This window comes from Ornithorhynchus anatinus, chromosome 5 (assembly GCF_004115215.2).
Source record: "Ornithorhynchus anatinus isolate Pmale09 chromosome 5, mOrnAna1.pri.v4, whole genome shotgun sequence".
NCBI lineage: Eukaryota > Metazoa > Chordata > Mammalia > Monotremata > Ornithorhynchidae > Ornithorhynchus > Ornithorhynchus anatinus.
In genome coordinates, this window is record NC_041732.1 from 81,637,326 (window position 1) to 81,643,468 (window position 6,143).

General features: G+C 52.9%; 1 non-coding gene across 1 annotated transcript; it reads left to right on the forward strand.

The window, feature by feature from the left end:
* The first annotated feature begins 1,869 nt into the window (after positions 1 to 1,869).
* Positions 1,870 to 1,942, forward strand: TRNAK-UUU. Its single transcript has one exon. It is a non-coding gene; the product is annotated as a tRNA-Lys (tRNA).
* Positions 1,943 to 6,143: the final 4,201 nt, after the last annotated feature.

Genomic DNA, 6,143 nt, shown 5'->3' on the forward strand with positions numbered 1-6,143 from the left:
AGCCACCCACCCAGATTCCATTTTATTTAGCCCCAGAGCAAGTTTTCTATTATCTGGTGATAGTGAAATGAAGAAACCTTTTTTCTGGGCTGCGAATCCCTCCCTGGCAGCCAGACAGGATAAACTGAAACTTCCACAGCATGAGGGGAAAATGCATTTTTGAAAAGGAGATTATCTGGTGCAACAGAGGGTAGGGGGCTGTGCTGGCAGATAATAGGGTGTTGGTGACAGGTCTATTAGACAGAAACTCTGTCAGAGACATCTTCTTTGTGACAGACCGACTACTTGAACTGAGACCTTGGTCTCTCTGACTTGGCACTGACACTAGGCTATGGGTGTACAAGTGACTGGTTTCTTTTCTTCCCCATCCCCCCATTCCCTCCTCCCTGCTCCCTTCCTTCCCTCCCCTCCTCCTTCCTTCTCTCCTCTTCCTTACTCTCCCTGCTAGGGGACAGTGAAGGTGGAAATGCTTCTCCTCCTCAGCGGACGAGGAAAGTAGAAGTCTGTAGCCCACGGAGAAGCTTCGTGGGGCACAGATGCCAGGCAAGCAGCCCCTCCCCAGGAGACCATGGTCCTTGCCCTGCCCCCTTGCCCTTCCACTACCCCAACCATGGAGTGGTCTACCCAGTGGTCACCGTGCTCAGAAGACCCTGATTCTCTAATCTTGTAGGCTTCACCTCTCGCTTTACTTTCCTTCTCTTTTTCTATGGAATTTGTTAAGTACTTACTACATGTCAGGCGCTGTACTAAGCACTGGGCTAATAATAATGATGATTATATTATGGTATTTAAGCGCTTACTTTGTGTCAGCACTGTTCTAAGTCCTGGGATAGATATGAGGTAATCAGGTTGTCCTTTGTGGGGCTCACAGTCTTAATCTTCACTTTATGGACGAAGTAACTGAGGCACAAAGAAGTTAAGTGGCTTGCCCAAGGTCACAGCCAGAGCAGAAATGGGATTCGAACCCGTGTCCCCTGACTCCCCAACCTGTGGTCTTTCCGCTAAGCCGCAGAACGTGGTCCCTGTCCCACATGGTGCTCACAGTCCTAAACTCCATTTTAGAGGTAACCGAGGCCCAGAGAAGCGGACTGATTTGCCCAAGGTCATTCAGCAGGCAAGTGGCAGAGCCGGGATTAGAACCCAGGCCTTTCTGACTCCTGGGCCCGTGCTCTATCCACTAGGTTACACTGCTTCTCTTCTGTCCTGGTGGTTTCCTTCTCTTGGAGGCTGGCTGGAGAATTTCCTTTGGGTAAAGACCAGCATCCAAATTAGAGAGCGCAGAAGATTCCGGCGAGCCCTTGCCGGCTGGGATCTGTCCGGGCAGATTCCCTCTGGCTTGCTGAACGAGGCCCGGACCTGCCCGGTCTCTCCTGGAGAGTCCTGGGGGTCCTGTTCTCCTATCAGGAAACTAGGGGCACAGGCCAAGGGAGCACTTCTGGGGAATTCTGGGATCCATCCGCTGAGTCTGAAACTGCTGGCTCCACTGGACTCCTTCCAGTGGGACCCAGTCCCTACCATGCCCTTCCCAGCCACTATCCAGTGCTACACTCCAGCCCAGCAGGACTGTCCAGGGCCCTGTGCCACTTATGGAATTTGTGAAACACCTACTATGTGCCAAGCAATACACGCTAATCAGGTCAGACACAGTCTCTGCCCCATTTGGGGCTCACACTCTTCCCCCCCATTCTACAGATGAGGCCCAGAGAAGTGAAGTGACTTGCCCAAGGTCACACAGGAGTCGGGATTAGAACCCAGGTCCTTCTGACTCCCAGACCTGTGTTCTACCCACTAGTCACACTGCTTCTCCACTAAGCCACCCACTTACAAGTCCGCCTATCAGCTCTCTGGCCTTTCCTCCGAGCTATCGGAGCCCGGATAGCTCAGTCGGTAGAGCATCAGACTTTTAATCTGAGGGTCCAGGGTTCAAGCCCCTGTTCGGGCGACTGCTTACTTTGTTAGAGAAGCAGCGTGGCTCAGTGGAAAGAGCCTGGGCTTCGGAGTCAGAGGTCATGAGTTCGACTCCCGGCTCTGCCATTTGTCAGCTGTGTGACTGAGGGCAAGTCACTTCACTTCTATGTGCCTCAGTTACCTCATCTGGAAAATGGGGATTAACTGTGAGCCTCACTTGGGACAACCTGATTCCCCTGTATCTACCCTAGCGCTTAGAACAGTGCTCTGCACATAGTAAGCGCTTAACAAATACAAACACCAACCAACCTTTTGGAATGTATTGGGTTGGGGTCTCTCTGGCTGCCATGTTCCTATTTTCCCTGGCAGACAGCCCAGAGGCAAGCCACCCCAACAACTGAGGGTCATGTGTGGGAGGGAGGACTCATGACCAGGTGGTCCCTCAGCCCCACCCCTGGCCTCGCCCGGGCCGACCGTGGTTCAGATGGGCTCTGCCCTTCCGAGGGCGCAAGCCGCACGGGCTACCGGTGCCGGCCCTGAGCCACATCACTGCCGAGACAAACTGAAGGACAAGGAAGCAGCATGGCCTTGCGGATAGAGCACGGGCATGGCTCCGCCACTTGTCTGCTGTGTGACTTTGGGCAAGTCACTTCACTTCTCTGAGCCTCAGTTCCCTCATCCGTAAAATGGGGATTGAGATTTTGAGCCCCAGGTGAGACAGGGACTGTGTCCTACCCAACTTGCTTGTATCTATCTACCCCAGTGCTTAGAACTTTGCCTGGCACATAGTAAGCACTTAACAAGTACCATAAAAAGGGACCCCCCACCCTGGCACCTGTCTCCCCCAGATCCAAAAGATCGGGAGCCCCAGGTCAGATGTTCAGGCAGGGTCAAGGATCAGACTCTCGGGCCCAGGACCCTCCCATCCTTCCCCTGTCCCCACAACTGCCCACGGCTGCCATGGGGACTCTGGTCCAGGTGGAGAAGTCGGTCAGGTCCTCCCGGTCACCGGCCGACCCAGGAGGTAGGTCCGTGTCAGGTGGTGGATGAGGGAGCGGGTCCCCCCGGACCTCCAGCCCCAGGGCCCGCTCTCCCTCAGACCCCCACAGAGGGGCCGGCAGCTGGCACCGAGCCGTTTCTGAGAAAGGAAACTAAGACTGTAAACGGGAGCGTGAAATCCCTGGTGACAGCCATGACCATTCCAGCTCCAACCCTTAAATGCGGAGCTGTAACGGCACAAAAATGCACCTGGGGCCCTCGTGTAAGCCTGTACTGGAGTCTTTCTTAAACTCTGCTGCATCCCCCTCTCCGGCCCTCCCCTTCCCTCCTCCTTTTACCCTCCCACCTTCCCGAAAACAACCACGAAGCCCTGTGGCACGATGACCTCCCTCAGCCCCACTGCCCTTCTCACACTTTCCAGATTGACCCCAATCCTATCCCTTCCTATCCCTATCCCTTCCTCCTCCCTGTCCATCCAGCCCCTCCTCTGTGCCTTCTGGAGGCTTCCCCCTCCTGCTCTTCGTGCCTTCTTCCTGCCTCCCAAACCTGGCTCCCCCTGGGAACGCAACTTCTCCCCTGCAGCCCTCTCCAGGGGAGGGAGTCTCCTCGGGCCTCCCCTTGGCCTCCCTCCTCACCCTGAAATGGAGAGAGGTCGTTCAAACCTCGCAGCCAGTTTCAGGCTCCCCTCCGTCCTCTCCCGTTCCATCCCTCTCCTCTCCTCCTCACTTGAACCGGCCCCGTCCAGACATTTCTCCCTGCCACACTGGGTCAAAGCCATCCCACAGCCGTGTTCTGTTTCCTTGAAGAACTGGATGTCTTGCTCTATCCCATCTTGCCTACTGCATCAGCTTACTTGCTGACCTCCCTGTCTCCTGTCTCTTCCCACTCCAGCCCTTACTTCACTCTGCTGCCCAATCATTGTTCTTCAAAACTGGTCAGTCCATGTTTCCCTATTCCTCACAAACTTCCAGTGGTTTCCCTCCACCTTCACATCAAGTACACACTCCTTACCAATCAGCTCAAAAACACTCAATCACCTTCTCTCTCCCCTATCTTTCCTCACTGATTTTCTACTATAACCCAATCCGCTCACTCTGTTCCTCTAACGCCAACCTACTCACTGTACCTCAATCTCATCTATTTTACCTCTGATCCTGCCTCTGGTCTGGAACTCCGTCTCCCTTTTTAGCCGATAAACCATCACTGTCCCCACCTTCAAATCCTTATTAAAATCACATCTCTTCCAAGAGAGCTTCCCCGACTAAACCTTCATCCCCACTTTATTCTCTCCCCCTTCTCTGTCACCCTTGTACTTAGATTTTTACCCTTTATTCACCCCAACCTCAGCCTCACAGCACTTATGTATGTCGGTAATCTCCTTCTAATAACAGTAATGGAATCTGTTGAGCCCTTACTATATGTCAGGCACTGTACTAAGCACTGGGTTGGATACAAGCAAACTGGGTTGGACATAGTCCCTGTCCCTTGTGGGGCTCACGGTCTCAATCTCCATTTCCTGATGAGGGAACTGAGCCACAGGGAATAATAATGTTGGTATTTGTTAAGCGCTTACTATGTGTAGAGCACTGTTGTAAGCTCTGGGGTAGATACAGGGTCATCAGGTTGTCCCACGTGAGGCTCACAATCTTAATGCCCATTTTACAGATGAGGGAACTGAGGCACGGGGAAGTGAAGTGACTTGCCCTAGGTCACACAGCAGACTAGTAGCGGAGCTGGGATTAGAACCCATGATCTTTTGACTCTCAGGCCCTTTAGATTGGAAACTCCTTGTGGGCAGGGAACACGTTTACCAAATCTTGTATCCTACTCTCCCAAGTGCTTAGTACTACTCTCCCAAGTGCTTAGTACACTGCTCTGCACACAATAAGTGCTCAATAAATGCTCTTGATTGATTGATGTACCTCAGCAACCTAGGTCCCAGGGACAGCTGTGGCCTGGGGTAGGCTCAGGCCCCAGGGAAGGCCTGCAGTGTCTCTCTATTCCATCCTAGTCCTCTTCAACCTCTCAGGAGCTCTTGACACAGTAGTCTACTCCCTTCTCCCCAAAACCCTATCCAGCCTCAGTTTTGCTGACCCAGCTCTCGTCCCACCTCTCTGACCATGTTTCTCACCTTCGTTTGGCCCACTTTTCTTCTGAGCAAGCATGGTCAGCTTAGGTACATCTGACTGCAGCCAGAAACTCCTCTCTCTGCTGAGCCACGCTCATTATGTTCCCCCTCTTCAAGGCCTTATTGAAAGCACCTCTCCTCCAAGAGGCTTTCCCTAACTAAGCCCTTCGTTCTTCTTCTCCCTTCTGCATCACCCTGACTTGCTCCCTTGATTTTTCCCCACTTTCCGGCCCCACGACCCTTATCTACAGAACGGTGTTTGGTACATAGTAAGCGCTAACAAATACCATTGTTATTATTAGGTCTGTAATTGATTTATTTATATTAAAGTCTGTCTCCGCCTCTGGACTGTAAGATCGTTATGGATTACTGTTGCGCTGTACTCTCTCCAGTGCTTAGTATAGTGCACCGCATACAGTGAGCGCTCAATAAATGCAATTGAATGAATGAACGAATGAGTCTTTGCCACTGCGGCTGGGGGCCCGTGGGATCCCCAATCACAACTTAAACACGACAGGACAACCTTAATGGGACTCGCCTTCCGTTCTTCCGGTGACAGGGTGGAAACTGGAACTTTATGACTGTCCCACCCACCTCGGGCCCCCCGGTCACCTCAGAGTGGAGAAGCTGGAGGGCCAGCTCAGAAATCCCTGCCTCAGAGCACCAGGAGGTCTCTATCACCATCAGGCTTCTGCTCCAGCTCAGCTCTGTGGTCCAATCAGGGCAGGATGGGCCCCGGTGTTTGGGGTCGCTGTTGGGGGCTGGAGTGTCAGAGTTGAGGGAAGGCCCAGGGCGCTGGGCTGCACCTCTCACCACCACCTAGACCAGGAGGACTGGGAAGGGTCAAGTCGGAGTAAAAACCTCTGGCCCGGAATGCCCTCCCTCCTCAATTACTCTCCCCTTCCTCAGAGGCTTATTGAAGGCACATCTCTTCCAAGACGCCTTCCCTGACTAAGCCATCCTTTCCCCTTCTCCCACTCCCTTCTGCATCAGCCAGAATGGATCCCTTTATTCATCCCCTTTCCCTGCCCCACAGCACTTATGTTCATATCTACAATTTATTTATTCCTATTAATGTCTGTCTCCCCATCTAGACTGTCTACATTCC